The following is a 24,801-nucleotide window of genomic DNA, read 5'->3' on the forward strand; positions in this document are numbered from 1 at the left end:
CATGTACCACGCATTAAATTCTAGCTGACTCTGATTACCTTCAATTGTGCCCTGTCCATGCATAAATACTGAATTAATAAATTAGAATAAACAGTAATGTTTTTTTTTCTTTCATGCAGTGAAATTTTTTGAAACATGCAGCAACAGAGACCGGATGACCTGGAAGGAGGATAATCTTTTACAATATGAAACACCAAAGGCAAAGCATCACGGCCATCACTGAATCATCAGGAGGCTCCAGAGTTTTGCTGGATGTGCTGCCTTCTGTATCTGTAAGGTGTGTCGGTAGTGATGGGTGTCATCAAACTGTATTGATATGCTGAAGTGTTTCAGAGATTCGTAATATGATTAACAGCCCATGAACAAACCAGTTCACATTATTCACATGCTATCTATCTATCTATCTATCTATCTATCTATCTATCTATCTATCTATCTATCTATCTATCTATCTATCTATCTATGCAGAGTTTTACTAGCCTTTGTGTCATTCTGGTCTTTTTTTGAAATTTATTTATGTATTTTTTTTGTTATATTTTGTCAGTGTTTTTGGAAGTAGGAGGTGATTAGATTGGGGTTTCGCAGAGCAATAACCAAGTCATCAAAAAGGAGACATGCGTGGTTTTGCAGATCATCATATCTGAATTTAAAGGGCCACATGCTGGGTCCATGGACAGCCACAATTATATTATGTGGAGTCTGTGCAAGAAGCATGTAGCTGATATACAGTTAAAATAAATGTCACCATGTAGCTGTTTTCAATTACGGTAATCTCTTCAGATGACTCCGAGTTAAGATTGCTTGCTCACCTCCTCTTGTCAGCATTGCTGAATCCTGTAGTTTGGTTTGGCAGATAAAAGACTGCCACAGAGCAGATTAAACTTATTTATTAATCTTTGAGGTTTCTGGAAAAATTGTCTGATTACTGAAAACATTTCTTAAACGTAGAAGGCCATCTTTTAGTCCTCTGTCTTTATTTGTAATTGCAGGAGCAGGGAAGGCAACCCTATTCCCACAAAGAATGATTCTGCAATATCCTGATTGCGTTTAGTGGTGATGACATGAATGGTTAATGCCATTAAAAAAACAATTTAGGGCAACTAAAACATAATCCAAACACTATTCAGGTTATAATATATCACGGATTATACAGTGTGTTATTTGTAGGTTGAGTTAGGATCCTAATTTTGCTCTTGCTATGTTTTGTTTTTCTTTCTTTTTTTTTTTTTAGATTTAACATGTTTAAGCTACATTTGGGTAAGATGGAGAAACACCTGAAGACGTCAGTTACATTAATTTGTTGTCTTTTTGAAATATTTGAATAAAAATGCCAAGGGGTAGTGACAAATCGGATGGAAATGGGTTGTTGCTAGCTGTTTGGAACACTGGTCTGAACTGTGGACATGCTGGTTGGAGGGTGTGTTTCTTCAATAATGAGATTCAGAAAGGTCCGTGATGGTATCTAAGCCAGAGGGCTTACCCAGATTTATCTGCAAGCTGTACCACAGAGAGAGAGTAAAGAAGGGACGATATGTGAGGAAGTATTTTAGTATAGATACTTCCCTTATGCAGTAAACTCTAATAAAGAACTTTTAAAGCTACTCTCCATTTTAGAGCAGTCATTGCATTTTCTGAAGTTGACCAACTGACAGTTTCAGCCACATCTGGCAGTGATAAAAAACAGCTACTGTTTTAAATTTCTTTTTAAAAAGTCCCTGAATTTCAAAACTTTTATATTTGGTGGTGCCCCCCTTTTACTGTAACAACACCAGCACTCAAGCTGCCGCAAATGTTTCCAGTATATCCCTGCACAACGTGACAATGTTCCGAAGAGCTTCTTGTGATGTCGGGAATGTTTGGCTTTCTCAGTCTTCGAAGGTCTCCATAAATGTTAAATGGGATTGAGGTCAGGAGATGGTGGAGGGAATTCCATGGACAATAGGTATTTCTTGGTCTTCAAGTAGTTTTTGCAAAGCTTTGAGGTGTGTTTGGGCTCATTATGTGGCTGCAGTATGGCTCATTCTCTGCAAAGATGCCATCAAGAAGAAATGGCCTGTCTTTGAAAAATGGAGTGTGACTGAGTTGGTGCAAGTGTCCAAAACATCATCAGACACTGCGGTGGTGTTCTCTTTCTGTCCTGTCAGAAATTTCAAACTCTGATTCATCAGTAGTAATAGGACCTTTGTCCCAGCATCCACTGTAACATCCTGCTATGTCTTAGCTGACTGCAAGCATTAAGACTTGTTTCTTTTTCTGAGAAGTGCTGTAGAGACCCCTGCCCATCCTCTGAGACCACCACTACACAGTGTTCTTTTGATGCTATGTTTGCTGATTGGAGTCTTGCATTCTTCATTTAGCAAGTTCTGCATCTGTGCTGCTTTCCTATTTCGCAGTGACCAAAGCTTGGTCTATTGATCTTCTGATGGCATAATTCCTTTTGGCCTGAGTTAGCATGGTCAGTTCCTCAAATTCCCTTAAGTTTAGTTACTGCCTTAGAAATGTGCGAGATCGTACATCTTTCCTCTTCATTTAATGTTTCGTATGTTGAAATATTTAAAACTGTTTGATTATTTCCAGGTTTCCATTAATATGACATATTTTCAGTAATTTTCAAATTACCTTCCTTTCTCGCAAATTGACTTAAATTTGAATGGATATACTTAAATCTCATCTCTATTTCTGACAATAGGAAAGGTAAAGCCATTTTAAAGGCTTTGTAGAACTTTAGACACTTACAGTCTGTTAATGAAACTGGAATGGAAATAATTAAGGGAACTTACTCATGGGAAGCTAACGTGTTTTTTTTTTTTTTTCCAAGTACATTCATTACTAGGTATTGTTCTGACAGAGGTTTGAATACAAAAAAACTTTCATCAACATTTTCAAAGTCTTGACTAGTCACAGGCTAATGCAGTTGATGTATTAACTCATAATGGACTTAATAATGCTAATTTAGCTTCTTTGCACCAAGAACAAGCTTTGTACAACTAACATGAATAAATCACACATTTTTATGAATTAGTTTTGTCTTTTAACAGTTATTTGTTTTATATAAGACATTGTAGAAGTAGGCAGATAGCACCGGGGATACAGGAGAATGATGTACCTCCTCAGACAGAAGAAGCCCTCAAATTAAATTAGCAATGTGTGCCACTCTGGGAGAATGTGGGATGTCATGTCAATGCAGACGTGGATCATTTTCCAATGATGTGCGTCATCATTTATACAGTAGAACTTAAAGATACGCCAAAAGAAAAGACTTCTTGTACAGTTCCCTGGTGTGAGATGGTTTATTTAGATCCAAAGCTGTCTTTTTTTTTTTGTCCAGAAAAAAAGAGAAAAGAAATGACATTGTTGACATGACTCCCCAGGGAAGACATATGTGATGGATGAAATACAATAGGCAAGTGACTGTGCCAAAAGCACTGTAACATTTGGCTCATAGCTTCGGTGACAAGGTGTTGATGAGATGCGACCTTGCCTTGATAATATCAAGGTCGCGATTCTCTTATCATGACCAAGTGAGAGTGGAACCAATATGTAATCCGTATACTCTGTGTGTCCTAATGCACTTATACATGACTGGGAGGTGAAGTTGTCATACTGCAGAGGAACCTAATTGATGAACGTGTAAGGGGTTTAAACGTAGCATTAAACAGAAAACAAGCGACCGCACTTGGAGCGTGAAGTCCAGGCTTAGCGAGATAATTGCCTGGCTTCACCAGTGCTAGTTATTCATAGTAGTTGCATAAAGGCAGTATGTATTGTTGACATGCCGTTCTTGCAGCATATGACAAATTGAGCTTTCAATGAATTGCCTCTCGGTAATTATATGTGCAGAAGCAAGATTCTGTTTGTGTAGGAGGCTCTTCCAGAAACATTTCTGGATTTTATTTTGTTGCCTTTGTCCTTTACATTATTTGTCATCGTACTTTGTCACTCATCTTGTAATCACTGCGTATGTACACACAATAATAGCAGAATTTGTGGCAATTTGTTTTGGTGGCTAATTATATAATTGTACAGCTGCTACTGCACATGCATTGTCCTTGTTTCTATGCAGTGTGCTGCTCTCTTGCTTTCTATTTTCATCTTCCTCTTCAGTCACTCTTGACAGTTGGCCAGCATCAACTACTGAACTGACTCTACTAAACAGCGAAAAAACAGTTATGACAAAAACAGGGTGCAAAACGGTGTTAGCTCGGGGGATATTTAGTAATCAGGTTATGTGGATGAAGAAAGGAGATTAGATTGCCTCTTGGCTCAGTGCTCTTTTCCATGCTGCTGCTCCTTCTCTTCATATCTATTTAATTTTACATATTTATCAAGCATTATTTGTCTCTCTGAGGAGTATGGGCGGTGAACCTTTCTGTCTGACATGGCTGGAAGTGGCTCAGCAGTAATTGTCAAAAGCCAGAGCTAGAGAAGTGCATATCTCAGTATGTGTATAAAGGGAAGGAGAGGAGGAGGAGAGAGAAGGAAAGGGTGGGGAGGTGCAATGAGAGGCAGGGAGGCTGCATGTACGAGGGAGGGTGAAGGCAAGAGAGAGAGAGCGCGGCAGAGCAGGCGGCTCGCCTCATTCCGCTGCTTTCTCAGCATCCATTCTGTGAGACCCTATTCCGGAGAGGAGAGAACTACATAGCAGGCAAATTGGAGAAGAAAAAGAGGAGAAATCCTCTGAAGAAGGAGGATATCGAGGAAATAACACATAATCAGGGCTTACTGGCATCCACTATCACCTCTTACAGCTTTGGTCGAGGTGTGTGAAAGTTTCCATCCGGGGGGGACACCCTCCCCTTGTCGTGGGGGTGAACAAACGGATGCTGATTTTCATTCCTGAAGGCAGGAGGAGAGCTGTGAAGACCGGCTGGATTCACTTACAGTGGAGCTGGTAGTGCGCACCAGAAGAGATCCTACAGTGTCTCTTTCTCTCTCTCGCTCAGTCTCTCACACGCATTTTCCAGTAGAATACATGACATTATTTCCCTGTGCTGAGGTGGAATATCAGGAGGAAGCAACCCAAAAGAAATTATCCTGAACCAGGGAAGTAAAGGAGAACGGATTACGTACAAATTCAGTGAAGGACATCCTGTTCACAAAAAGTAAGTTCTAATCAGAAAAGGCTTTGAATTGGGTTCTGATTCTGAGAGACTTGAAGGATTTTTGCCTTTTTTCTTTATTGTGGAGCAGCACCAAGCTTATCTTGTGACAGCTTATCTTGAGGACTATAGGGTACTGGATGGTATTTCAAGGTAAGGAAACATCCACGGCTTCTTTTACATTAATAGCACCTTCCAGGATTTTGAGAAAAGGGCAGATGAGGGAGCTGAAAAGCTCAGAATGAAAGATACAGTGAAGTGAGAGAGAGAAGGGGATATGGAAAAGGTGAGTCTCATCCTACACTGCATTTAATCAGTTTTATAGAAAGTGCAAAGTTGGGAAACATGTCTTGAGGATGCAGTGACAAGTGCTGCAGTTTACAGAGAACATGATTGCTTTTTTTGATGGCTGTTGAAAGCCTACTCCCCTCTGCAGAGAAAAAAAAAATGTATCTATGTGTATCTGCATACTTGTGCGTATGTGTTTGCTGAGAGGGGAGATGCCTGTCTGCAAAGCAATTCATCTTTTTGCTTCCTGGGTACATAGTGGTTGTCGCCAGGGGAGGCTGCTAGTGGAAGGGGGCATAATTGCGGTGGTTGTTTGTCCTCGTCTTTGCAACAGCTAGTATCGGTGAGCAGGGAATTACTTTTGTACAGTAGCCACATTTTATTCATAATGGAGAGCACCTCTGCATTTTAAAGGCTGCCTTGTCCCTTTTATCTCTGCTCACAGAGAGCTGATTGTGTCAGTATTACACTATCGTGGATGCCCTACATTATACCTTCACCTTCAGTTTTTTTGTATGTATATATACGTGTTTCTGTTCAATTGTAGTTCAGCAATGCATCTCTTCCTCGGTCCTTTATATGGCTCTGTTTTTTCCTACTCCTCTCTATAGAGGAAGCTAATGGTATATCATTTTTCTTCACGTCTGTCACTTGCAAGTTTCTATTCAAATAGAAATGAAGAGTCTTCTTGTGGACAGTGTACAGACTAATAGACAAAATAGAAATAGATATTCTATTGTGTTCTTTTCTGGAGTGAATCTGCTGCCCTCTTGATCAATACCAGACAAGTGCAAGGCTACCTTCTTTTGTAAGGAAATGGTTGAAATATTTATTGCATGAGCATCCTGTCGGTCCCCTGAAATATTTAAAATAATTGAATAATGAATAGCCTGTCCAAGCTGTCAAAGCCCAGTTTTGGGGCTTTGACTGGGCAGCTGATTACAATGCCACCTCCTCATGTAACATGCAAAACACTGACCATTAAATGCCTTTGCCTCTGGATATAAAAATTTAAAAAGAAGTGTCTCTTCTCTTTCAAAACATCCACTGGGGGGAAGTGGAGCCTGATGGGAAGTTGATGACAGCTCCTGTGCATCTGACATTGAATGGCTATGTTGGCTCAAATCACCAATTGTTCCCCTGAATATATAGCTTGATTGCAAGAAGCTGTTGTGCATAAATGTTCTATTTAACTCACATTTGGCATTCAGAAGGCATAGTGTGTGTTTGCTTCCTCTTGAAAGAGATGCAACCCTGTTGTCTGTCCTGCCTGCTCTATTCATTCAATCCAATGAGCTACGTCAACACTAAATATGCATACTAGTGTGCACATACGTGTGTAAGAGAGGGTGCACGAATGAAAGGGAGTTTCTGAGTGTATCTGGTATCTGCGTGGGTGTGTATTTGTCCAGAGCTCTGAGCTTCATCCCTTTTGATGTTTTATTGAGTGTTAACCATGGTAGGGCTGACGCATTCCCTCTGATATGGAGGAGCATGGTTAAAGGAAAGCACTAAGACCAACTTTGCTCTTCATGTATTTCCTTTAACTCTGAATTAGCAATGCTGTGTTTGCCTCTTTCAGCCCTTTGGATTTGGTAAATGATGTGGTTTAGACACTGTTTATGTGCTTGAGTGTGTGTGTGTGTGTGTGTGTGTGTGCGCGCTTATATGCACCTCTTTATATAAGAAAGTAGGGTATATGTGCATATGTATGCTCAGGTGAGAGGATGAATCTCTAATCCCCCTCCCTCTGTGTTAAAGAAGCTAGACACTGTGCAGTCTGTTTTTCTCCCATTTCTGATGTGAGCAAAGGAGTTAAAGACAAGGCCGTCCATTTTCAGTGATATTATGCATCCTCTGAATCACCGGCTGGACGGAATAGAGGGAAGGAGCCCTCTTCTACCTCGTGATTATCTGCTGCCGTTGACTGCATGCTCACAAAGCACAGACATTTGAGAAAACAGCTTTAATGGCAAACATGTTTTGATTTTGATTCATTACTGACAGATACACTGTTTATATCAGTATGCATGCATGCCAGTAGGCAGGTGAAATCTGACACACCTGCTTCCAGATATAATAAATCATTTGCAATAACGGATGCCTTTTTGGTTTGGCATCGGTAAACTGTCAGCCATGTTATATCATATTGTGAAATTAGAAAAAGAGACTTGATATGTGCATGTTAAATTTTTGTGCTGTCCTTATGACCATGAGACTTGACATTGTCAATTCAGGGTTCATAAAGATCAGTATTCACTGAATATCATTAATTCTTGTGGCTTTAATTTAGCTAAATATGCCCTCTTGATGTGATTATTCATGTCACAGCATATAGAAACCAAAAAAAGTAAAGATGAAGTATCAGCTGTGAAATATCCACTGCACCGAGCTTAAACTAAATTCAGTTTTTGTCTCATGCCAGTGATTCATCAAATTATCTCCGTTATTGAAACAAAGGAGACAGAACTGCAGAAAGACAAAGTGTTCGTGAGGGTAGTCCAAACCTTTATTAAAGGAAAGGTTTGTGAAGATTTGCAAATGTTGTATTATATTATATGTTACCTTATTGAGAAATGACTTATGTTTGTACTAACATATTCAATATGATTTACATTTAAACCATTAGAAAATGGTAGTTGAGAATGACATCATATAGAATTTGTTCTCGAGTTTTAAGATGAGCTGTAATACAGTCGCATCTTTTCACTGCAATCCTAAAATGTGGCAGGTTCAGCTTGTAAGGAGCTGGAAATGTTGCATATAAAACACAAATTTTAACAATAGTTTGTATAATTTGTAATGGATTTAAAAAATACTCATTGAATTGTTAATTCTCTGCTGAAGGACAGTTATATAGTGAGTTCCTTCAAAACCAAGACTTGTACTCAGAAGCAGCGTATTTTTAGCTTGTCCATTAAGGACATGGAAGAAAAATCAATGATCACAGACTGAAACACTGGGTTTCAAATTTAAGTTTTTTTTTCTTCTATGACCTTTGGATACTGTTGGGAATATGTACTCTATAAATATCAGATTCAAACTCAGTCAATTATAGAGTCTCACAGATGTATGAAACACAGTTTCTCCTTGTAAGTAGAAGTTACACTTTTAGATTAGTTAATTGTTAGATAAGTAATACAATCATAAAATTGTTCTTTTACTCATATCTGTATAAATTTAGGAGTAATTTTTTTTGTAGATATGTCACATAACCATGTGACTTCACCACATACTATCACAGTACGTGCTAGTATGTGTTTAATTGTTGCTGTCGCCTAGAAAGGCATTACCATACTCATTCTAGCTATCATGAGCCACACATCTGTAGCGTATACACCACCAGCTGGCTGAGGCAAACAGAAGACCTTATTTTAAATGGAGGTCTGGTCAGCTGGAGACTAAGCCATGAACGGATGCGGCTGATCTGTTGTCAGCCCCTTTGAATCCCTGATGAGGCGAAACACAATATGCTCGAACAGCTGGGTCATTTATGGAAAATGCTTACTCATCATAGTTGACTGCTGCTAAAAGGAGGAGGAAATAATTCTATTTTAGTAGAATGTGCTTCACAGAGAAAAAACATGTTTAGTGAAATCTAGTTATTTGTTTGTATAGAATTGCAGTCAATTCTTAAATGTCATTGGGGGAGACCTTTGGATAAACAGGGCAACTACTGCAATCAACATCAACATCTTATGAAAAATGATGTGATAAAAAGCATTGGCCAGGTGTGTTGAGCAAGTATTTGACAATCAGGCCATGCTTTTTGCTTTGCATGTTTTGCAGTGTGGCTCATTTTTATGAATTTGCATTCATATTTGAAGACATATCACTAAAAGTAACTTAGACTGAAGTAAAACAGAAAGCATAGCTAAAGTTTCTTTTATGTACAAGAGAGAAATGCTTGGCATCTGTGTCCTTTTGAGGATGTGATGTGCTAAGTGACTGCTGGTGGCACTATAGCCCTTTTGGGATACAGTAACTAGGAAGAGACAGACTAGGGCAAGGGAACTGATCTGCGAACAGCTTCCACTGACAGTGACCTTGCTGTCTGTGTCACTTTGAAGTATGACCTTCCTGGGCAAGCTGCCGAGGGCAATATGTGTCTTACCACCTTTGGAAAGTCCCTTTTTGTGTGTGTCGACAAGAGCATTAGCAAGGGTCAAGGGTGGTATAGCTGGCTAAGAATAGGGGGCAGAGGATGTCGCATCATGTGGCAGTTGAGATAGAACAAAGGAAGAGAAAAAATCTTTTGGGCTATTCCCCTGAAAAACACAGATCAAACGATGTCAAACCACGTCTGCAGCTTAAATGAAGAGACCTTATATTACAACCTTTATCTGAACTTTACCTTGATTCATCTCTCGACACAAGTCTTCCTCTAAACTTATCAATCGTGCAGAACACAATCATACACACTGATGTTTTTCCTTCCTTGGTTAAGTTTCTGGGAGAGACAAGACAGTGTTATAGCTAGTATGAGTTCCGCTGCTCTAAATCTAAATTATTTCACATGATAAATCACGCATTCGTTATGAATAAAAGCTAATTTTTTTAAAGCACAAAAAGCTGTCATTAATGTGCCACTTGTAAAAAAGATTTTGTTCTTGTGACAGGAGATATTGTTAAACCAGTGCAAGAGACTGCCTTCATAGCTTTGAACCATCAAGTTATATGTATGTCTGTTATACTGACATCCAGATCATTTGTTGATCTTTTGCATAAACAGTACAAACATACTTCAAATGTGACATGTGATAACCATAACATTATTGACAACTGGTATAACTGGTCGTTTGGTAAGTAAAGGGACAATGTGTCCTTGTGCAATGCACTGCATAATTCAGCCAGGAGTCACCTACTAGTTAAGTCATTGAAACTAGAAACATGCAAACACAACAGCCAGACCACTCATGTGCCATCACTGACCAGTATCATTTTTTTAAACTAATTAAGAATCATTAAATATTCACACAGTAGAATAACCTGCCTATGTCCTAATAGCAGTGAAAGATTGATACTGGTTCTTTTTTAGCAAGGCAAATGTTGGAGCCATCCATTTTGTGTTTTGCTTCCATCAGCCTCTTTACGATGTCCTTACGGTGACTTTGCCACCTTCATCCTTTCCTTGCTCCCTCAGTTTTCAGCTTTGAAATAGGGTATTTAGAGTATTGACTGCTTTGCTCTTTAACAAAAATGCTGTGTTTCTTTTATCAAGGTGAGAAAGCCACTTACATATTCATCTCTGTGTCGCATACATTGTTTTAAGCCGCATCTATAGCCTCATTGAATAATAGGTATTAGCAGAACATGTCATGGGTTGATTATCAAAGTAACACAAACATTTTATTTTTAGCCCTTGCACTTTAATCTTGTGCACTTCAGTAAAGCTTGTGAAATTCAGTTAATCCAAGATTCATGTTAAAGCATAAGTATGTGCATAGATTTAACAAGACCTAACTTCACTCATTGGTTGCTTTCACAAAAAAATGTCAAGGGAAAAGATCTTTCAAAAGGACAGGAGACAGCAGACTGAATTGTATTCTTCAGCTGTGAGCAGCCAGGCTTTATCCAAGAGGTTTGGTCATTACATATAGTACAATATCCCCAGTAATGCTTCACAGGTAGATTGGGATATCAAGGATTGCAGTCTTTTCATTGTAACAGTTGTGGAAATGTCAGTACACGGATACTTCCTCAGCCTCTGAGGGGACTATAGACTCTCAGACAGCACTTGTGTCTCTTACACTGGACAAGCTTCCATAACTGTGCTTCTGCCAGACTATGAAAGGCTCTCAACAGGACACTGGGCTAGCTCTTGTTAGTGCAGGTCGCTGATCCTAGTCTCCTTTGGGCTTACAGCTGGTACAGACCAAAGAATATCTTGGATGTTTGTTAGTTGTGTATCCTTTAAGGAGTCTATTGGGAAGACCAAAATGCCTACACACCTTACAATCTGGCTAAGAGCAGGAAACATGATTTATTTGTTTATTTTCTAATTTTTGAGACTGAAGTGGCTTGTCTCCAGCTGTTGCAGTATCATAGATTTTTGTGCAAGGCCTTGTGGATGAGGGTTCCTCATTGAAAGCAATGTATTTCATTTCTGAACATGCAGTTCTGGTGCGAGAAGTGTTGAGAATAAAGTCAAATAAAAGGAATCCAGAGAGGAGATAATGTGTCTAAAATATTAGTTTATCATTTCAGTAAATTCTGGCCTTGCTTATATTAGGTGTCATAGCCTAATTGTCAATACTGACTATTCTATTGCTGTTGGGAGAAAAAAACAACAACACAATGACATAGGATTAATTCCTGCACAACCACAAAAACACTCCTATTATACCTGCACTGTTCTATTAAGATAGTGACAGTTGGCTGATATCCAGTAAGTGCAACCAACCCAAATTCATACCAGCATTACTCCTGAACTCCCATAGACTGCAGTCACCTCCTGCTCTATTTTAGGCTGTTACATAAACTGAAAATAAATTGGGAGGATGTGCTGTGATTCAGTGTTTCCTTTTTAATTTATAATGCATGTTTCTTCCTTATATTTGTAGAATCTCAGATAGCTGTTAGTTAGGCGAGAGACTCATTAGGACCTTTGTCGTGCCGTTGCTCGTGGGCTGGGAGCATGCTGAATAGATAACTCCCTCACTCCCAGCCAGTCTCCCTCTTCCTTTTTATCACTCCAGTTCCCTCCTTTTCTCTCCCCAGTGAACTCAGTGTGTTACCAGAGGTTTGACTGTCAAGTGGAAGCTCTAGAAATTTCAAAGTGTTTCAGGGAGTTGATGGAGGTTCTGATGGCAGCACATAATCTTTTCCCTGCTGTGGTCTCACTCTTGTTTGCCTTTTGGTTACAGAGGGGTGCTGTCTGATGATTCTGTTATGTGTCTGGAGCAAATGTAGACTATTGTGTGTGCGAGACTATGTTGGTTGGCTCATGCACGGTTACTTAATAGAAAAATTTGAAAATTTGAACATTTGGAAGGATTGTCAGTGTGTAGTGCATAGATTGTTGCAGGGATTTAACCAACATCATAATAATATTGACTAAAACTGCAATTAGCTGCTGATTGATTTTTGTTCTTTAGAACTAGTAATTTCTGCTTTTATTATTTATTACATTACCAACATTTTTTAACAAGGCCTTATGACATTTGCGCCCATTCAGATTGCCACTAAATTAGGTATTTATAAACTTTGTCGTTGTGCACTTGTTAATGTACCCATAACCGCTATAGAATTCGCTGTATGTATTTTGCATTTTTTTGAAGAAACTGAAGTCTCAACACCCATCCCATTGATGTGAAATTGAACCCAAACAGAAGGTTTATTTTTACTTCCATCTATGATCTGACAGGTCATACACAGACACATTCTCTGTGAGTGCATTGCCTGGTTGCCATGGGATTTATCCACATAGTAATTTATCGGATTGAAGACGTCCCTTCACTGTGGTATCTGTGTGCAGCAAAGCAATTCTGTGTGTCATGACTCAGGATTTGTATACGCATTTAGAGATTGTCTAAGGTTTTTTTTCTTTATAATTTATACCTTCATGTAAACAATAAAATAAAATGGACGGAAAGTTGAAATTTACAAGTTCACTTTAATTTGTATTTTGGGTAGGGACATGAAGTTAGAAAAGCAATCAAGACACATATTTTGAGACAGTATAACAGAACGCCACATGTCATGAAAAAACACATATCTGTGCAACTCTGTAGGCCATGGTTTGGGGACTTTGTAATTTTATACCCAAAATATACCTATGTATACACTTACAGTACCCTAAGTCACACTGTATAAAGGTCTCCAGTAAATGTCACATGCTAGCTGAATCATAAATGGGTCCATGTTCAAACAGGCTATGGGATATAAATGACATCACATGCCTTTGTGAATAAAATTGTAGATGACAGCTCCACAGCAGCTAGCTCGTCCCTGCCACACTTATGTGTGCAGTGCATGACAGAGATTAAATGCACATGTCCTGAGAAATGCTCAGCACACGTAGAGGGAATTCAGCTTGCCTGTCACATTAGATATAACAAGGACTGCTGTTTGATAAGCTGGGAATTAAACCTCCAAATTTAAACACTGACCTTTACTTCCAAGTGCCACTGCTTTTGTCAACATGTGTAATTCCTAGCCTTGGATGCCAGCATGCTGACTGTGAATTATAAATCAATGAGCATGTATTAGTGTAAAATCCTGCAGCACTGGGGACTTTGCTTGTGATGGAAGAATGAATAGAAGGGAAACGGGCACCTCAAGGGATGTCAGGCTGTCCAACTCTGGGTCTGCTGGTCACAGCCTGGAACTCATCCATACATATATACAGATACATGGGGCTTACATAGCACAGACTGTAAAAAAAGGGTTTCTTTGTCTGTGTGAGTTAGCTTTCTTTCGCTTGAGGGAGTTTCAGGAATAGTTACAGCCTACATACTGAGAAGGAACGCTATCATTGCATGATACATAATGTTGAACTAAATAAACATCTACACAGTTTTATGTAACAGAGGTACTGGCTGTTGAAAACAATGGAAATTATTTATTTCTTGTAGCAACAATGGAAGGAACTTTTTTGGTTTCGCAAACCCATTAACATTCACTTGTTTTAGAAATTCAGACTACATGTCCAAAAAAAGAGAGAAAGACAGCACTACTACGAGGGGCGGCTGGTCAATAGAGGGCGCTAGGGTGTCGACCCTCTGTCTCACATCATGTAGAGTCACAGCCCTTCCTTGAATAAAGCGTTTTTAAAATTACATTTACATGTATTTCCTATGTTTTTAACAAGCAAAATGGATAATAGAGCCTGTAGAGAGTTACTAAAATGTATAATTTGTAATAAAAAGTCAGATTAGAAACGTCCGACGTTGTCTACAATTACTAATAGTGGCGATATATCCGGCCGGGGCGCACTCATCTTTTCCCATTGACTCTCGTTATAACTTTGACATGCGTAGTTCGTTCCTCTTCAATACAAGAGATAGGAGACAGCGGAGCGCAGGCTGACCACGCCCTGCGGGTCAGCCTGCGCTGAACTGTCGCTCATCTTCAGCAACACAGAGTTCAGGAGTTGCAATGGTGCTGTGGCTCTGTACCAGCTGTTCATGAGCAACAATCTTCAGGACACCTTCTCAGAGACTGTGTCTCTCCTGAAGATCCTCATCACGACTCCAATGACGACAGCTGAATCTGAGAGGTGCTTCTCAACACTAAAAAGAATCAAGACCTTCCTCAGGAACATGATGTCGCAGGATCGTCTTAATGCACTGGCCATGCTCTCTTTGGAAAAGAAACTTGTCAGGGAGACCCCAGATTTTAACCATAGAGTCACTGAGAAATTTGCATGTGTCAAAGACAGAAGAGCAAAACTTGCATACAAAAAATAACACAGATGTAGAGGTGCTGGCTTTAATTTCTAAAATGTGAGGATTTACTTTTTTAATAATGTAAATAGAAATGTTAGTTGACACAAGTGGCACTTTAGACTGAAAGTCTGTTGATTTTCATATGTTCTGAAATCTAAGGAATTACTGTTTTTCTTTATTTTCATTGTAAATATTTAATGTTAGTTGACAGAAGCACTTTGGGCTCAAAGCCTAAGATAAGATAAGATAGGTTTTATTTGTCACATGCACAGTTATACATAGTATAATGCCTAATGGTTTCAGTATTGTTTTTTTCAGGCAAAGTGACAAATTTTTATTGCTTTGATCTTAAATATGCAGATTTGCTGTTTTCTCATTGTCATGTAAGGTTGTTAATGTAAAAGTTAGCTCACAGAAGCACTGTCTGCTTTAAGCCTTATAGTTAGTTTTTTTTTTTTTAACAAAATGTCCAATGTTTGTTGGTTTCACAGGCATGGATTTGTTTTTGTTAATTTGAGTATGTAAATATAAATATGTTGTTCCAAAGGGGGTCAGCATGGCTCAGTGGGTAGAGTGGCCGTCTTGTAACTGGAAGGTTGCCGGTTCAATCCTTGGCCCGTCATGTAAAGATGTCCCTGAGCAAGACACTGAACCCCTAATTGCTCCTGGTGGGTCGTGGTTAGCGCCTTGCATGGCAGCTTCTGCCATCAGTGTGTGAATGTGTGTGTGAATGGGTAAATGTGACATATCATGTAAAGCGCTTTGGATAAAAGTGCTATATAAATACAACCATTTTGCTGGACAGAAGAAGCACTTGGCACTCTTTCAAGCTGGAAAAATGAATTGTTTCTTTTTTTACTTTTGAAATAAAAAATAGATTTGCATATTTATACATTCTTAATTTGTTTAATTATAGAAAAGGAGATTTTAAGGGTTTGTATGTACCAATTACACCTTATCTGGAGCAAATCATATCAAACACTGGGGAGATAAATTCAAATTCACTAGCTGGTAACATTTACGTTCATTTAATTGTCTATTTGACTCAGCAGTAGTGCTTAGGTGTACCCTCGTAGTGGTGCATAGTAATAGCACATCAAATGGCTGTGAACATAATTTACATCAATTTACATCAATTCTTGTATTCCGGTGTTTGCCTGACTCTGCTATTTGGTTTGGTAAATTAAGTGCGCGCACCCCCCCCCCCCCCCAAGAGAAAATTCACCAGCCGCCACTGACTACTACAGAGGTGATTATAAAACAGGATCTATGTGTTGGGCAACACAATATACTTTCAATACAGTACTATGCAAATTGGTGCTCATAGCAACATATATAGAAAAAAAGGCTGGTTAGTGTTGGTTTTTTGGCCTTGACTGAGTACTGAATCAGAAAATATAAACACAAAAAGTCTTTGGTATTGATATGACCAATACTTTTTTTCCTTTAACAGTTAATGGTCTTTCACCCATTGTTAAACTTTTGAACCTGTTTATTTTCAGTACAACAGAGGAGATGGGGATGGTTGATTATTACGTAATAAATTACGTTGTATTTCTGCTTCAGACCTGCTTTGCAATGTAGCACGTGTATGTTCAGAGTGATTTGTTTTCATTGCTGTGTGTCAGTTATTTGAAAAGGAATGATTTTCCTATTTTTAATATCGTGTATCTTGAGTCTGCATGTGCATATGCTGTATTAGTAAGTGGAGAGAATGTGAGGATTTTCAACTTATCTAAGACATATGTGTACCCTAAAGGCAGACACTCATACAAACCTAACACGCAAACACACACATAGAAACACTTAGACGCAGAGAAATTTGAATAATTTAGATGTTATGAACATGTTATGATGCATTATTTCAAAATGCACTCAACAGAAAGTAATGGGATTATTATACATGACTGCATCAGGAAGCCTGTTCAACATGTTTGTGTTACTTAAGAGAGAGGAAGCGCTTAGATTCTTTCAGCTAATTAGCAACTTAATGACCGTAGACACTACAAATGGTAAAACAAAATCACCACATTTATTGTTTTATCATTTGCAATTTATGTGAATACATAGTGAAAGCAGGACCACATAAATGTTCCACATGAACTAAACTAAGCAGATTGGACAGATGATGATCACAATTATTTTTTTTTCCTGAAGGAAGGAAGAGAAATGGCTGTAACAGCTTTTTGCAGGGGCATGGGATTGACTCATTGAGGTTTGAGAGGTTGTGAAAAAAAGAACTTCCTGTGCCCATAGTGAAGATGACCTAGCACTATGTGTACAATGACATTGAAGAGCACATTATCTAGACAATTACTTCTCTGGTCAAACATGAAAGCCTTCTATCAGTGTTTTGTGACCACTGTCTTTGGTTCTTAGGGTTACCCATATACTTAGCTGCTTCTTCTCCAGTGTGACACCCATCTTATCCTGTTACTGTTTGTGACTCAGTACTGTCGGGAGAAAAAAAGTGCATAAATAATGTATTCCTCGGGTGTATCCACCCCCAGATCAATGGCAATACAAAGACCATCTACAAAGACGGTTGGCTCAAGGCCATATTTGATCACTTCCACTGCGCGCGATCACTGCTCCCTTTTTTGTCAGCCCGCTGAGACTCAATTATTTCCAAGTGTTTGTAAGCTATTGTTGAAAGAACACGAAGTGAATATTTAAAGTTGGTGAGGGGAAGAAAAATCTTTGATGAGACATGAAAACAGCAGATGGAGGGTAATAGTGAACTGTTAAGCAGAGAGAGAAGAGGAGAAAAAGAAAGAGGGGAAAAGAAAATGATGTGATGCTGCATCCTATTCCTCATTGGGATTCTGAGAAGAGAGTTGCATGCATGACAGCAGGCTAGTCCTTGCTGTGTTCATACAATATGACAGAGGAAAAGGGCAAATTAAAGAGCACTTGATCATCTGAAAGTAGCTGATAGAACAGGTCATAGTATTTAACCAATCAACAGGAAATGGAGTGCAAGTTGGATGTTCTACCTGGAGCGAACATAAACAGTTTTCTGAGGTAAACTAGAAGCCATGTCACTCCTGTTAGGAATAAAGTCAGAAATTTCTAGGTATCTCATTCCATAAATGAATACACTGAAGAAGTTGATGCAGCTTTGTGGTCCAAGGAACAATTGACAGCAAACTTTTTACCACAGAAGCACAGATTTATTTTTCCTGTCATATCCCTTGCTGGGCTTTTTCCTCCATAACCCAGATGGCTGGGCACATAGCCCAAGATTTTCACCATGAAAAAAAAAATCTATTTTTCTCATTTCCTATAGTGCAAAATCTTCACTCCTTCAGGAAGAATTGATGGTACATGCGATTGGCACTACACTGCCACTCTGACTGTGCCATGGATAATGAGCATTTGTGTGAAGGGCAAGGCGCACGCCAAAATTAGATCAAAGGTCTGCACTCCATAGGCATCAAACGGTGGGCAGAAGTCATGCTCCAGCACGGGTAATGCCATGCCTATTCAGTTACTCAGATGTCATAGCACTGGTAATGACTGGATGTGCTAAAGGAGACGTCTTTTGATCTGCAGTTCCCGAGTGAACATATCTCGGTTTCATCAGTCTAATTTACATTCCAGACAATATTTGAGGGATTAAAACTGTGTAGCTCATCAGCAAACTGTTGCAGTATGCTTTTGCAATCATTAATCAGCCTTTGTCCAGTGGCACTAGACATAGACTCCACAAGTTACAAATGCTCTTTGTCATTTTAAGTGACAGTGTCTTGTTTTTTAGCTTTCAATACGTCAACTTATTGCAGGCTTCAAAAAGCCTGTAAAGCTTGCAAAGAGTCTGCTTTTTATGCCAAGTGCAATGTGTTGTCATATTTGTGTAGGAAATAAGGAGGGTCCTGGGCAAATAGTGAGTAATTTCAGAGTTTTGTTTGATTTTAATTTTTGACAATCAAATTTACATTACTTCCCAGGTTTACATGCATTTAACCTTTATTATGGTTTAAAGTCACACACATTTCATTTGAAAAATTGTATGTCTAGGAAGAGTAAAAATAAATCACCATTTGGACCTGCCCCCCTTGAGCAACCTGTAGTATCGAAAAAATGTACAATAAACACTACAACTTTATGCCAGGCGACAGTTAAATATGAAGGTATGTAATTTTTCCCAACCTTAAAAGGCTGAGAATAACAGCGCTGTGTTTGTGCGGTGTATGAAACAATAAAATAGGGTGACGACTATGTGATGACTTATTGTTTCACCAGAGTAAAACATTGTTTCTGAAATCTGGAGTACTGCCTACTGAAATATAAAATATATCTGTTATTACCTTGGTTAGTCATCCACTTGCTGTCACAATCAAATGCTGACTAAATCTATAATTTCACTGGAAATGTGTCCCAAATTGTAAGTTGATAAGCTTGAGACTGGCTCCTATCATCAGGAATTAAATTTAAAAGTCTGTGACGCTGGCAGGAACATCTCTTCTTGCTATGACTGTCTGATCAGGCTGAGTAAACACCTTAGTAATGGAGTCAGCCTTTCAACAAGTTTAATTGGCAGTGTGTCATATGATCCACACTTACTGTATAGTGGATCAGCATCTTTTAATCATCCTAAAATGGAAAATGTGGATTGATTGTAATTAAGAGGTGACGATTGATTACCATTGTGGTCAGTCAAGTCAAGCAAACTACAAAAGGGAGCCCTGTGAATGAATATGGAAGAGGGTTCTGTTAGTTTTTATTATGTGTTGTTGATCAAGCATGATGAAAAAAACACTAATTGTTTTGGTTCATAATAATACAATAATTCTTTCATAATAATACAATAAATGTTTTCTTGACTTCTTGATAACGCTGAGCTTAGGTAACCCTGTGTGCACTACTTTGATAAGAGATGGGCTGTACTTTCATTAGATATTAAATAGGTCACTCTCAATGCAGGCACAAGATACACTAGACTATATGCCTGTTAGCAAGAAGTACCTCTGGGAGACAAGACCTGGCCTTGGATGTAGAACAACACCTTTATACTCTATCATATTTAACACCTTAATCTAGGTAATTGTTATTACCTTAGCTTGATTATTTCTCAGAAAATGTTAACATGTACAGTTTTGTGACTTTGCTGCTGGTTTTACAATGGGTTCAACATTGAGAAACACTAAAATTTTTATGTTTGGCTTTATAGGTTGATTATAACATTCTGTTTAAAAAATTCAGGCATAATATTGTTCTCATAACATGTGCACGTGTGTAACTAAAAGTCATTACAGATAAGTGGCAGCAGCCGAGGCCAGCAGAGTTTTTATGTTAACTGCCATGTTTATGCACAGATGGGCAGTAAAAATGTTAGTGTCTACCCTTTCTGTACTATATACTGCATTTTATTTCACTCAACTGAATGACTTTAAGTCATGTCTCATATCTTTCTGTGACAAGATCTTACTTTTAAGGTTTCTTTCTCCTGGGTATTTTTGGCATTGTTGCTCTGGTAGTGTTTGTATTGCAGTATAAAGACAATGAAAATATCTTTCCCAGTATGGATTTATATGTCTACTTCTTTGCCACCTTTACCGTTGATTCCTGTTTTATTTTTCTGGGCTTTTCTTTGTATTAAGTAGGATATATTTTCTGCTCCTGGTTCCTCCTGAGCTTTGAAGACATTTCACAAATGGTTGTGCTTTTTGTCAAACCGCCAAACATTTTGAGGTGTGATAACCATCAGTAAGTGTGCCTTTGGATGTTAATAATCAATTTACATCAGGGTTTGTCTTAAAGGGGAACTTCGTTTTTTTTGTTTTTTGTTTTTACCTGGGGTCTGTTTTCATATGTCTTTTTATACATGTGAGTGATGGAGAAATGAATTTTCGACATAGCTCCAGTATTTAGCCAGGCAGGCAGCTTAGCAGCTCAGCTAGCAGCTCAGCTAGCGAAAAGTATGGGGCAACTTGCGCGATTTCGGAACGAGATTTGCTTTCTAGCGTCCTGAGATTTGGATACAGACCACAACAAATAGCGATCGCCAGATAATGTGGAGGTTTTCGTTCACTTCTCATCTCTAGTATGTTGTGGGACACTCGTTGAGACTATCAGAGCCGGTCAGTGTGGGCAAAAAAGCACGTTAGGGCGGACTTTGACGCAGGGGGGCATGTTGCCCCATACTTTTCGCTAGCTGAGCTGCGAAGCTGCCTGCCTGGCTAAATACTGGAGCTATGTCAAAAATTTATTTCTCCATCACTGAAATGTATGAAATGACATATGAAAACAGACCCCAGGTTGAAAAAAAACGAAGTTCCCCTTTAACCAACACACTTTAAAAAGAAAGTTGTATTTTCACGAAGATATTAATTAAAATCTTTATTATGATGACAGTAGGTATTAGCTTCTGTCTGTACTCACATTATTCTCATCTAGTATTACACAGAGAATGGGCCTGTCTCGCAGAGCAAGTTGTCAGTTTGTTATGTTAGATAAACATTCATGAGAAAGTCTTTAATTTAGACTTAAGCCTGAGCAATACTGGATTTTTGTGGTGTTTAAAAAATCTAATAACAATGGAAACTTATAAGACAGTCAATCTTGATACAGATCCCTCGGTTTTTTCAAATTGTAATCGGCTGAAAAATTATCTTTGCAGTGCTCTCTGGTAGATAAATTATTTAAAAGTGAGGGTTTCTAAATCAGCCCAAACCTCTAATTTATTTGGTATTTGTGTTCCACAGTGTCTTGTTGCTTATCATCTGACCTATAAAATGATACTCGCATATTTTCAATAATTGGATCTCTGCTGATGAATTTGCATGACTGACTTACTGGTTTTATTAGTTCAAGGGACCTGTATCTGCGTTGGTAACATCTTTTCAGAAAGTAGTAGGATGTCTAAGGACAGGATGGTATTGATGACAGTTTCAGGATGTGGGCTCTAGGTTGAGCACTGAGTGGATACCCTTGGGTTTGAAGGGCTTACTGCAAAGATTCTGTGTGGGTTCTATTAGACTGGCTGTCTGACCCTCTAAAGCAGGAACTTTGATCTCTCAGCCGCTCTGGGAGGTTGTGACATTTTACTAGCGTCGACCTTTTGAAGCATTTTTTTCATTTTTTTGAAATTAGATTTTGGAAGAAAAAAGGAAATGATAATAAAAATGAGCAGGACTCAGAACATACAGTAGATTCTGCTCAACAGCAATACTACAGTAAATTATGAACACATGTTCAGGCTGAGAAAAGACTGACTACTGTTTATGATGATGCTTGCTGTGCAACGTGTTGTCATTCATTCAGTCAGTGCATCAGTACCAGTTATAGAATTTTACTGTCTGTAAGGTAAAGCTTGTACATAGCCCTTATTTAACTTGTGACAAAATGTGACTAAGAAATGCTAAGGAGAATTTCATCAGTTTTTTAAAAGAAGTCATGCGTTTTCCAAGAGACAGCACCTTCATATAAGCACTTCGCTGGAGTTGAGTACATAATGTAGTCTCCTGATAATTAGACAAACAAATATCGGCTCGCTTGATAATTTCATGTCATATAATCAGGAAAAAGACGTTGTACTACCAGACTGCAGGATTCTCCACATCCAATTAGCCAGAGTATTTCCTCAGTGGATTACAGAAATGAACAGGAAGATGATAATTTGATTTGTCGATGGATAGGGCAATGTTTAAAATGGAGATGGAAAAGGGAGTGCCTGTTTTTTCTCTGTGACTGGTCATCTGAGCCGAGTTACTGTGGATATTTACCAGAAGTGACTCGGCTAATGTAACCACTTCCTTCTCTATAGAAACAACTTGACATTAAGAAACTGCTGAGTGCTTATGGAGTGTATCATGATGGAAAAGATATCATAAAGATATCATAAATACTTTCCAGCTGGTCTATGCGATATAAATGGGCCAGAGGAGGTGTAGGTGTGTCGCTAGTATAAACATTTAAGCAATGACCAACATACTGTGCGTCAACAGAGGAATGTATAAATAACATTCAAACTGTGCACATAAATCTGTATTATGACAGATCAAAAGTCCAGAGAGAGGCATCCATAAGAGTCCAAGCAAACTGAACAGTATGAGAAAAGACTCTCAATAGTACAGGTTTTAATGACTATCTTAAGTGATAATGAGCTTTAATGAGCATGGTGAACAGAACCGCTTTTAGTGAAAAAAATTATTGTTTTTCCCAATTTCAGGAGTTTTTTGCAGGCACTAAACACTATGGTTTAACATAACGGCACCCTGAAGTGCTGCTTTTTTGTGAAAGTGGTGTTTAAATGTCTGTGTTTTGTTCATGTTGGGGATGAAAAATAGGATGAAAAATTTTTGTGCCGATCTTCCTGTCACAATAGCACAACACTCTGCAAGACAATATGGAAAAAAGGCATTAGCATAGATGGCCATGCTCTATTGTTATTATTACATTATCTATAATTTAAATAGAAGGTGTGCTCATCATAAAACTTATAATGTGCTGTGTCATTACTTTGATGGCTATAGCTAAGCTATTTTAGTCACTAAATAATGTTTGCAAAGTGTGCTTGTACAGTGCAGTGCTCTAAATACTGTAGTGCTGTGAATGATAAAAGCTAATTATTGCTCACTCAAGGCAAAAGTTGTTTGATCGTAGCAATTTGCTAACACATCAGCAGTGATGGAGGGGGATTTTCTGACTTGTGGATTTTAATTGTTGACCCTTGTTATGTCTTTCCTCTGTTCTTCATAATTAAGCCTTTGGTCCTTAACCCCAGTCCACAGTCTTCACCTTTGTTTTTGTTCTGTGGTACTCATACTGGCCTTCAAAATTTCCAGGACTGTTTAATTACTTTGTCTGGAAACTGGATTTCAGAGATTGCTACTCTTTGCCTGCTGCCTGGAGCCTCAATTTCATCTGAACCATATATGAAGCTTTCTCATTTTGTTTTTTTGTTTGTTTGTGTTTTTATTGTTTTTAATATATTGTAATATTCGACACAGAGAACCCAACATTTCCATTGTTTCACTCAGTGAATATGCAGCTCAGCATCTTTGGCTGCCTTTTGAGCAAACTTAGTGCATTTACTTAAAATAATATAATACCACACTTTATTTTTCCACACCCAAATTTAAACTCTAAAAAACTGGCCAAGCATATATTAACATAATTTTTAGGTTGGTGGTGATCTGTATTTTCATAGCAGCAGCATAGCTCTATTTGTTTAGTTCAATGAAATGAAATACATAAAGAAATCTTAACTAGATAATCGTTAATAATTGGCATTTAGATCTGGGCCATGCACAAGGCTATGCTACAACAACCATTTTGTCTTTTTGAGTCATTCTCTAGAGGATTTGTTGGAGTGTAAATCATCATTGGTGTCACAATATCTTCAAATCCTATTGGATATAATGCGGAATTTGTAGTTGATTCAAAGACTGCAGCCTGCCTACCGTCTGACTCATCTGTCCAGATCACAATATTCCACAAATCCTTCTCTTTACCAACATGTTTGATGTCAAACTGTAGCTTTGCATTTTTTTAATGCCCTGTCTGGACAGCCAAGTCTTTTTCTTGGCATATCTTCCATGCAGATCAAATTCATGCAATCTCTTTCTGATTTAAAATGTATACACTTTGACACCAACAGTCACAAGATTTATTGCAGATCTTGTTATGGAATTTTGGGACTTGTGAAGACTCTTTTGCTTTGTTCTTCGAATGAGTTTACTGTCCTGTCCTGGACAAATTGACAGTTGTTTGAAATCTATGCCATATGCAGATTCATTTGCTTACAGTGGAATGATGAGACACTGACTTCAGAGGCACATGACATGTTTGCTTATTCAAACATGTTGAAAAAGTCTGCAATGTCTTTGGTGTACTTATTTTTCTGCATCACTGTACAATGACAAGTAAATTTCAAGCCCCAGAACCCCAGATGGACAGTGCTCTGACAAAATAGCCCTGCCATGTAAAGACAGCAGGGTGGGGGAAAAGAGCCAGGGTCATGTGTGGCTCCCTGATGCTGATTACCAGTCATCATCATTACCAATCCTAATATCACCAAG

The 24,801-nt window shown here is 38.5% G+C and overlaps 1 protein-coding gene across 5 annotated transcripts in view; it reads left to right on the plus strand.

Moving 5' to 3' along the window:
• The first annotated feature begins 256 nt into the window (after window positions 1-256).
• The window catches only part of lingo2 (leucine rich repeat and Ig domain containing 2), a 217,405-nt gene continuing 192,860 nt past the window's right edge, over window positions 257-24,801 (plus strand). For 2 of the 5 annotated variants that reach the window (XM_022190904.2, XM_051954614.1), the window contains exon 1: window positions 4,522-5,252. The gene's annotated coding sequence lies outside the window, so the exon portion shown is untranslated. Of the gene's footprint in view, window positions 278-4,521; window positions 5,253-24,801 lie in introns of those variants that run through there. The other 3 variants (XM_022190907.2, XM_051954613.1, XM_022190906.2) reach the window with 3 other exon arrangements.

The sequence above is a fragment of the Acanthochromis polyacanthus genome, chromosome 10 (genome assembly GCF_021347895.1).
Source record: "Acanthochromis polyacanthus isolate Apoly-LR-REF ecotype Palm Island chromosome 10, KAUST_Apoly_ChrSc, whole genome shotgun sequence".
In the NCBI taxonomy this organism is placed as follows: Eukaryota; Metazoa; Chordata; class Actinopteri; family Pomacentridae; genus Acanthochromis; species Acanthochromis polyacanthus.